This window comes from Chironomus tepperi, unplaced genomic scaffold (genome assembly GCF_022539635.2).
Source record: "Chironomus tepperi strain 1889 unplaced genomic scaffold, CSIRO-AGI_Ctep_v1 contig_34, whole genome shotgun sequence".
NCBI classification, from domain to species: Eukaryota; Metazoa; Arthropoda; class Insecta; order Diptera; family Chironomidae; genus Chironomus; species Chironomus tepperi.
Genome location: NW_027226156.1, coordinates 245,604 through 255,874, shown reverse-complemented (window position 1 = coordinate 255,874; position 10,271 = coordinate 245,604). Strand labels below are relative to the sequence as shown.

The 10,271-nt window shown below is 30.4% G+C and overlaps 1 protein-coding gene across 6 annotated transcripts in view; it reads left to right on the top strand.

The window, feature by feature from the left end:
* The first annotated feature begins 3,918 nt into the window (after positions 1 to 3,918).
* Positions 3,919 to 10,271, top strand: part of LOC139096661 (adenylate cyclase type 6) — a 47,454-nt gene continuing 41,101 nt past the window's right edge. For 4 of the 6 annotated variants that reach the window (XM_070648434.1, XM_070648426.1, XM_070648386.1 and 1 more), the window contains exons 1-2: positions 3,919 to 4,010; positions 7,697 to 8,021. The gene's annotated coding sequence lies outside the window, so the exon portion shown is untranslated. Of the gene's footprint in view, positions 4,011 to 7,480; positions 7,537 to 7,696; positions 8,022 to 10,271 lie in introns of those variants that run through there. The other 2 variants (XM_070648410.1, XM_070648402.1) reach the window with 2 other exon arrangements.

Below are 10,271 nucleotides of genomic sequence, written 5' to 3'. Positions count from 1 at the left end.
AAAGGAAGATGAAAAGACTGTGCATCTATGATGAACTCGTTTGTGTTCCCTGCAATAAAAATAAAAGTAATAGAAATAAAAATAATAATGTTGATGGTAATTTTAATAATAATGATAAGCAAATAGTAATTTATGTGAAGCTATGAAAATATGAAAACTATGATTATGAGGAACTGAAGAATCAAGTCAAAATGTTGGTATTTTGTGAGAAGTATATGATTCAGAAAGCTAAATAGTTACTCTATCAACCACATTCCCTAAAGAGTTGAACAGCGGACAGGAATATCTATATCCCAAATCAAGAGCGCTTAGTCCTATCTCTGTTCCTATATGATTCAATATCAATATCATAATCATAAGCATATTCAGAAAACCCCAATTTTTATTAATCATATTCACACATTTACATTCACATATTAAATTATATCAAATTCATTTACTATCTTCCTATCTTTTGAACTCACTTTTTTCCTATCTTCAATATTACGCAACAAATTTTCAGCATTTTATTCTTTCCTCTCGTTTTGCTATTCATTTCATTATTATCATCATCATTGTCCTTCAAAACGTAATCGGAATCAGCAAAAAAAGGACAAAGATTTTCTTCTTTTTTAAAGTAGTAGAGAAGGGTGAGTACAAAAGGTGATGTAACTAAGATGCAGTAGGATTTGAGCGCATCTTTGGAGCTACTTTCAAAATGTTGATATGAACCAAAATTTTGACAGTTTATATTGTAATTTGAGGTTATATGTCAACATTTTATAGGTTATATAACAATTATCTGTGCTTATCAGCAAGAAATTAGAGATTATGTAATCGCAGACAATCAAAATCACAAAAAATACATCAATAACTATCTATTCTCAACTTTACAGCACCAATTTTAACACAACAAAGAAGGAAAGATTAGAAAAGAAAAGAGTAAAATGTTATCAGTGTTATTAAAATCAGCATTTACGGATATGCACGAAGAAAAGATGAGGCAGGTAAAGTATCAAAACACAGAAGCCCAAGAAAATGTAAATGTCGGTAAGTTTCCGCTCTTTCTGTTGCTGATGTATCTTCGCGCTCGACGTGCGTCACAAATTGTCGGGAAAAGTTTTAGGTTCCAAACTTTTTGACTTCCAGTGGAAGTCCTTCCATAAGCTTTTATTAGACTGGAATGATTCCAGATGGAAATCCATTTTTATTCCGTCTTGAAAATGTAGAAAGTTAGTGAAAGTAAATTTTTAATATAAATTCTTTCCACCTCCTCCGTCCTGTTTGCTTCTATGCCTTTCCAATCAATCAAAATTTATTATTAATTTTCCAACATAAAATATGAGTACGAGAGAGATGGAAAGTGTGGAAAGGGAAAATGTTCAACTTGATTACATATTCCGCTTATATAACCATCGTGTGGATACATAAACTGTATGTTGAAGTGGTTCTAGCTCTAATTAAAACAAAAAATTTAGATTCTCATATCAAAATGTGAATTTTAGCCTCATAAAATTGGACTTAAATTCAAAAATTTGGATTCTAACCTCAAATTTAACACTCTACCCCTAAATCTACTCTGCAAGTCTATCCCACACCAACAGAAAGGCACATTGAGCCGCACAAAAGACACATTATTAATGTATTTCCATTCATATTAATACGTTAAGTGGCAGACATGCACAAAATGATATCAAACTGATACTATTGAAGGCCTATAATTAAAAAATTTTCTGTTCATTGTGCCTTTTTGCATTATAAATGAGCTGTTAAAGCTGCTTGCTTTGAGTAAAAATATAGGAAAATTATTTTTTTTTTTTATTTTTGCATAATCGGAATTAATGTTGTTATTGCTGAATATTTCACGCATAATTATGGCTTTTGGGGGAGAAATCAATTAAGTTATGCTAAATAATTCGGAATAAAAGATGGGAAATAGGCTTAGAGATGTTTTTGAATGTATTATAAGAAACCTTAAATTTTTATAGGATTTGTTAATTTTAATGCTATGAATTTTTGATGGTGAAACGTGTTTGAAGATTAGAATCTTCAATTTTAAGGTTAGAATCCAGAATTTTGAGGTTAAAATCAGCAGTATAACTCAAACAAGACTCACAATCCCTTGATAATTCCATCTTAATAACCATAACAGTAGTAATATTCACAACATCATGTCATGTTTGTTTACTTTTCTTCCTTATTCGCTGTTACCTTTCAAATTTTTGTGCATGCTTTTCCTTCTGTTGTTCCCCACTCTTCCATCTACCTGCCTTCCCTGTTGACGATAAAATTTCATGTAAATTGTTGGCAAAGATTTATAACCAAAAGCTTACATTTCTGTTGCTTTTTGGCTCGCTTTTTTAATAATGAGAATGAAATGTGTCTTTGAATGGCGTACTTATTCATGTTTATAGTACTTTCTCCTTCTCGGAAGTCATGCTTCCTTTTGTTTATGAATCTTTATCTTTGAATGCTCATCAAAAGTGAGATTATGCTTCGTAGAATATGAAATGAAGTTTTGAGAAAAATGGGATAAAAGATAAGTAATGTAAAGATTATTTTTGAGGGAAGACAGTAATGTGGTTGCATGAATTTGGTGCAAGGGCCTGCAAAATTTGAATCTTGACCCTAAATCTGACTCAAAGAATCTGACATACAATCGTAAACTGTCATTACAATAATTTAACGCACTACACATAAAATTTGGATCCCTTATACGACCATAAAAATCCATAAAAAAATCTCCAAATCATCGTCATTCTCTGGATCACACTCATCAAATTTTACCCAATTATCTCCGAAAATATTTTCATCTAATTCATAAAAATTTATCATTCCTCATTCCACCTAAGCATCACATGATGTATGACAAAAGACCTTGAGCATCCTTCCACCCATCCTCCAAGTTCTACACTTCCGAAATGTTTACAACACTTGCTGCTACTGCACAAACACATTGTTACATGATATCTCGTCACCGATTCTATAGTATTATGTGTGCTGTTTTATCCAAAACAACGGCAGCGCTTCTTATCACGAAACGGCTCGGAATAATAAAGAAAAAAATCGATAAAAATGGAAACAAGAAGAAGATGTGCTTGGCAGTCCTTCCAGCGGCTATGTTCTGTAAAAGTAACCTGTTGGCTCCATAGCCTTGCTGATACTTGTTTTGGTAGCAGCAAGACTTGTGTGAGTGGTAATGTGACGTCATGTTGGAATGATGGAAAATTCTGATCGATAAAATGGAAATTTCCAAAGCTTTTAAATGAGCTTTTAGAGCTTTTGTGTATGTACATCAGACAGTTCTAGTTTAGAACCCCTAAAAAAGCTCATACAACTTTCTAGCAGTCGGTCAATCACTTCCAACTACAATAAAATCCAAAAACATAAAAAATTCTAATCTCGAATTTCGATTTACTCTCATTAGACTCCGTGAACGCGATGATGAAAGGCGAAGTGTTGTCACTGTTCCGACAAGCACTTGTTGGGGCTATTTGTGTACTTTTTACTTGATGAGCTTTAAATTAGCTGCAATTTTCTGCTCTGGACTGAGTTAAAGTAAAGTTGATTTTTTTTGAAAAAAATTAAAGTTGGATTAAAAATAAATTTTGAGTGAAATTTTGTGAAATTTTGAAATTAGAAATTGAAATTTAAGGTTAGAATCTCAAAAAGTCTGCAAATTTTAAGGTTAAAATCCAAAAAGTCTGCAAATTTTGAGGTTAGAATCTAAAAAGTCAGCAAACTTTGAGGTTAGAGTCCAAAAATTATTCAAATTTGGAGGTTAGAATATTGAAAATCCTAAAAATAAATGAGATTAGAATCCAAAAATTCTTGAAAATTTTAATATCAAAAGTGAAAACTGTGTCCAATAAAAACCTTGAAAAGAAATTAAATAATTAATCAAAAATTTTTAAATTCGAAGAAAAAATAATTGTGATCCAAAAATACACATATATTACAGTATAGTGAGAATCTACAAGTGATATTTGATGTAAAAAGTGAAGGTTGAGGCAAAATTATATCTTTTATCGGTGTGTAAAATTTTATGTTATTTTTGTAACTGAAAGAAATTTTTTTCCTGTGTATGCTCGTAAAATTGGAAATGTAAATTTAAATTGAAATTGAGATGAAAAAAGTTTTACTTTTTACTTAATTTTTTTTTTTTGCTTTGATTGGGATTGAATGAGATGGAGATATGAATTGTAGGACTATTTATACCCACTATTTCAAAATGGACCAGATTTTTGATGGGGCTTGGGTTTCCTTTTATAGAATGGTGGATCCAGTTTCCATTGTAACTGATTTGACAATGTTGAAAAATTAAATTTTTTGACGTTTTTCACTGCCGCCTCGGGGTAAAAACTCGCTAATAATCAAGTTAGACTTCAAATTTGATTAAATAATCTGGAAAAATTCTATTTTCCAGATAAAATGTGAAATTGAACAACTAAATTTGTGCAAAAATCGTCCCTTTTAAGCATGGTCAATTTCCATTTTAAAGCTCACAATCCTCAAATTCTTCAAACCTTCATCAAAATTCCATCAAAAATCCCACAATAATGTTGAAATATTTTCAAGTTCAAGAATTTATATCCAATAATAATCAAAAATAACATCGCACCCCAACTCACCAAATCTCGATCTTCACCTAGAATAAAGGAAATCACCTTAAGGCATCTAAATTCAGCCTTTTTATGCTCGCCACATTAAATTAAATTTAACACACATAAAAAGGGTTCAGTGATTTTACTTAAATTGAAAACTGCACTCGTTATTATAAAAGCATCACATTATGTTAGGTGTTAATCTATAAATAGACTGTAATTGCTATTCTGTAAGCTCTTTTTACCACCATATTCTATTATGTGATGCATTTTTATGTGGAAAATAAAATGAATGATAAACTGTGTCACTTTGAAATGGAAGGAATTTGTAAAGAGTCATGTTGAAGTACGAATAGAAGTACATGTACTCGAAACGGCTACATGAGACTGTTTTGCATTTTGTGCCATTTGAAAAATTCGCTTTATATCTATAGACACAAAATTGTTTATTTTACTTATCATCCTTCCTTTGAATGAATTACTGGATTAAATGGAGACAATTTAATAGGAGTTGAGCATAAGTGAGGTAAATAGACACTAATGGAATCTGAAAATGTTAACTGAGAGTTAATTTGTTGAGAAAAATAATGCGACACCTGTTCTGTAATAAAGTGTAACAACATGAGGTTAATTTATAGAGAATAGTTGTTAATCTCACATTTAAGTGTGCTAGAATTGGTCAAATAAATGTCAGAATGAATGTTTGTGAATGTAATGAGATGGATTTTATGCGGAATTATGTCCGTGCTTATTTTTGTGATGAGATTTTTCTCAATTATTATGTGAATTTATGCGTTGGATTTTCTCAATAAATGTCTGAATTATCGGATATTGACATTTTTTGTTGAGTAAATATGTATTAATGGATTTTGATTATAATGGATTTTGATGATGAAAATTTAAGATTTAATCTTACTTTTTAATAAATTGATCACTTTTGAAAAATATTGAAAATTAAAAAAAATAAGTAAGAAACATATCATAATCAATAGATATTATGTTCAAAATGTACAATGTTTCACATCAGCACACTCCTTCCAGTTTTCACAAATGCACAATAACCATGGATGCAGCATGCGAAGCATGGATTTATCATAATTTTCAATATATCAAAAAACTTGTTCAAATTGTCTAATAAAGTTTAATTCTCTGGATGATTCTCATGTACAAATTACCACAAGTTCATTACATCCACACGATAAAGTTTGAAGGAACATCACGAAAATTAGTTTTGTAGTTGTTTGTTGCTGTAAATTTATTTGAGAGTGTCATTTAGTGGTTTTACGTACTTGTTGAGATAAAGTGTGCAATAAAGTTAACAATAATAAAATTAAATGCTCATTTAGGATGGACTATCAACACATTAACCAGATTTATGATTTATGGAGATGAATTTTAGTGTGGATTGGAATTTTTGAGATTTTTGTGGAAATTTTGGACGTTTTGAAGGAAATTTTGAGTATATATTCAAATTTTATATATTATTTTGGACACTTTCTATGAACATTTCCAAACTTTTTGAGTAATTTGGGTATTATTGGTGAAAGTTTGTTGAATTCGAAGAAATATCCAACTTGTAAGCATAAATCTCTAATTAATATTAACACTATATTCACATTACCAAACACATAAACATAATTTATGACTTTGTGATGGAAATATAATGTTTAATAAAACTATAATTACATCCCCAACATGCTTGCAAACTTTATCATCTAAAAACTTTTAGTTTCCCACTCCATACTTTAATATATCATCGTCTGTCTAGAAATGACTTAATATCAAAGAGATAAAAGTATTAAAAAATTCTCATTTGATGTCAAGTCAATGTATGCGATGTTACTACTTCAGTATTGAGCACTCAACCTTAATCCACCTTGAATATACTTGAAATTCGTTATAAATTGTTCGTTAATGCACGACATACGTGAAAGATTTCCAACAAAAAAATAGAAGAAAATCAAAGGAAATGTCAGAAACAGTGACAAGTGGTATAAAGAACGCGAACTAAGTTTGATGGATATATAGTTTTGCATAACCGTTTGTTAGGGATATTTCTTTTTAGTCGAGGGACCTTTTCGTGAATCAACAGATCCTCTTGTGAGTGAGCTTACTTTCATTTTTGCCATTTGATATTTCTATGGATCAACAAAACTTTCATTTGAACCAATTACTTTCTTAACGAATAATCATAACTAGTAAAGAACAAATTAAACATGAATTTTACTAATTAGCTTCCTTTAATCATCAAACATTTACAAAATGTTATGGAACGAGGAAGCAATTAGCGAAATGTTACAGCAATCATACGCAACATTACCGAAAATTGTACGGTGGGAGTCAACCTCAATGTTCAAACTAGTTTTCAATTCAATTCAATTCAATTTAATTCATCACGTTTGTATCAATTTAAAATTGAAAATTTACTCATAAGTGGGATGTTTGTGGACGTTTTGAAGGATTTTTAATGGAAAACTGAGCTTGGTTAAGTTTTTGGAAATGAATAATATTTTCAGGAATTTTAATAAACATTTTGAAATAGGTTTCCTAAAACTGATAAACGTTCAAGGCACAGCACTGAATATAATGTTGAAATATGAAGAATTTCAGAAAAACACTTTAATTTATTCAGATTCCCCATATCACATCCAAAATTAACCCAAATAAGCTCCATATTCAGCCTATTTACCATATCCGACATCATCTTCTCATTATTTTCATTTTCACAAATAAAAATAACCGAAAATGTATGCATAATACATAAAAAATCTTCATATGAAGCACTAACGAGTTGTATAAATAAAGTGACACAGCAAGCATTTATAGCAGTAGGGAAATCTCTGTCGAATACAAAGAAAAAAGTGGCAATTCGAATGCAAATGCTGAGCTCATTGCCGTGACTAGCTTCCATCTAATTTTATTGAAATCACAGTTTGTAGTTTCAATTTGTGAGGTAGAGACAAACGGAATTTTTTAGTGGATATTTGGGGATATTTGAGGAAATTTAACATTTTATGAAAATGTTATTCCATCCCCTTCCATCTTCCACATGATGGCACACAAGAAGCTTCTTTCAGTTCCAAAAAAATCATCTCAATTTCACAATTCTTTAGAAAAACAAAAGTTATCGTTAAAAAATCACAAAATTTATTTTCAAAACAAAGTCGAAAGAATTCTTGGACCGTAAAGAAAACCAAGCAGTAAAGACAAGCGAAAGAAGACCAAAAAAAATTTGTGAATTTTGCCGGAACTCAAGCGTCAAGTATAAAACGGCATTAAAAAGAAGACATAAACGAGAGATTTTGTGGCTTAGTAAAAATGATGATAATTTAATAGAATTATAGTTGATAATACACAAAAGACAGTCACGAGGGGATAAAATGTGTAAGCAGATAATCGGAATGGATGAAAATTGAATTTTTAAGGACGCATAAAAAGGTAAGTTTATTTTTTATATTAAATTAAATGTCGTTTGAGATTGGCGAGAGCGGAGAAGCTACATCGGACATGCTCAACGTTTTGATAGAACAGAGTCAAAATTTGGGGAACTTTTGGTATTTTCACCGACTTTACATATTTTCACATCATTTTTAATCCCGCCCTGTATCCTTCAACCTGCCATATCCTTCAAATTACTCAAATATCTCGAATAAATTCTACGAAAAAATATCCAATTTTCATCTCAAAGTCTTCCTATATTATGTTTCTTTTAGTCCTTCAATCCTCAATCCTCGGTCTCAAATTGACTTCGAAAAATTCTTTTGTGTCTGTTAAGAAATTCAACATAAAAATTCCATGGACTTGAAAAATCTCTGCAATATTTGACGACATACGTCTCGGATTTATTCTTTTAAATTCTTCTTGGCATTTTTTTTTTTCGATTTCAAAACTCATGCGGAATTGGAAGTGAAGTCACAAAAAAGTTGTAACTGTTGCTGTAACATGACACAATTATTGTGAGGAAATTGAATCTGATTGATTGGAATAATTGTATTTGGAGATCAAATGAGACGTAAAAAGTCTAAAAACATTGATTCCGTTTTTATGTCTTGAGCATTTTTATTGGGAAAATCAGATAAAATTAGTAAAAAAATCAATTTTTTAACGTTTTCTAAATTTCTTAAATTCAAATTGCTCAACAGTTTTCGAATACTCAAGTTGTTCACCTGCAGTAATATAAATGCACAAATACTTTTTTGTTACACACCCCTTTATCCACCCACTCCTACACTAAAAATAGAAAAAAAAACTTGCATCAAAAGAAAATTTTCCAACTTCATTTAATTAACAACAACAACAAAGAACATCAAACAAATCCACAGCTTCATAAACAGTAAATTGTGCTGCAAATAATTTAATGAAATTAATTAAATAAGCTCAAGTAAGCTTTGTTGTACATTCATTGAGTTCTCTAATTATGCTGCAAATTTGCTGTTTTCACAATAAAATCTTGAAAATTCTGGGTCAATTACAATTTCTGGGTACTTATATAAAGGATAGTAAGCTGTGCAGTGCAATGGCATCACTTTATGCTCTTATAAGCTTTCTTTATAATGTGCAACCATCTTTTAAATGCTATGAATAATTTTCTGATGAATTGAGTTAAAATTCTCATCATATTTTACACAATTGACACTAAAATCTCAGAACTAGCTACAACAAATGATAATCCTCATAATTAATCATCATCTTAATGCCCATTCATTCACCCAAATCCTCAACAAGTCATGATTATTTTCCACACGATTGAGCTTAATATCCTCCACATTCACAGTCCACCTTACGTCTTTTGACTGAAATCCGCCGTAAGAAAAGCAAATCCTATTACGTTGCTTAGCATCATACCTAGCAAATCCTTAATCATCACTTTCATATTGTGTAAAAAAGAAAAAATTCGTTCATGAATGATTTTACGGCTTAAGGCTTGTCGAGCTGTCAAGATGGCCATTTGTGTTACGTTGATCGTTGAATGGATAAATGGATTAGTTTTGAACGACTTTTGATTGAGGGTTGTTGAGTTTATGGGTCATTTTGTGCTATTAAGCTATATTGTATGTGCTTTGGTATTGATCAAAAGACTACAATAAGTCAACACTCGAAATTCAGATGGAACATGAATTAGATTAATTGAAAAATGTACTAAAAAGATTGAAAAACGCGCCTTGAACTCACTTTATTCCCAACATCTTTCATAACTTGAGAACCTTATGTTCAACAGATTGATGAGCTGCTTTTTGTCAGCATGAATAAAATTTACTTATTTTGTAAACAAAAAAAATTAGTCGGATATCCTCGAGTGTGACAAAAGAGCCCATTCAGGTGGATTTTGATGGAATTAATGTCCAAAAAAGATTTTGTTGATTAAAATTGAGATTGAGAGGCTCAACTGTGAAAGAAATAGAAGATTTAGATGAATTGAATAACAGAATATATTAGCCATAATCTATATTTAATGTTTCTTTTGGTATTTTAAGTCAAGCTATATTAGGTCAGAGCCTAATAGAATTGACTTGAGTCAAATAAAGTAAATTCAAGTAGATCTTGAAATAAAGTCTATTCAAGGAGGTTTAATATGAAAGTATTAGACGACAACAAGTTTGAATAGACTCTGAGCTCTGAATTAAATAAAACGATAAAAAATCTTTAAAAAGTCTTTGAAATTGCTTTTTATTTTTTACGAATTCAAAG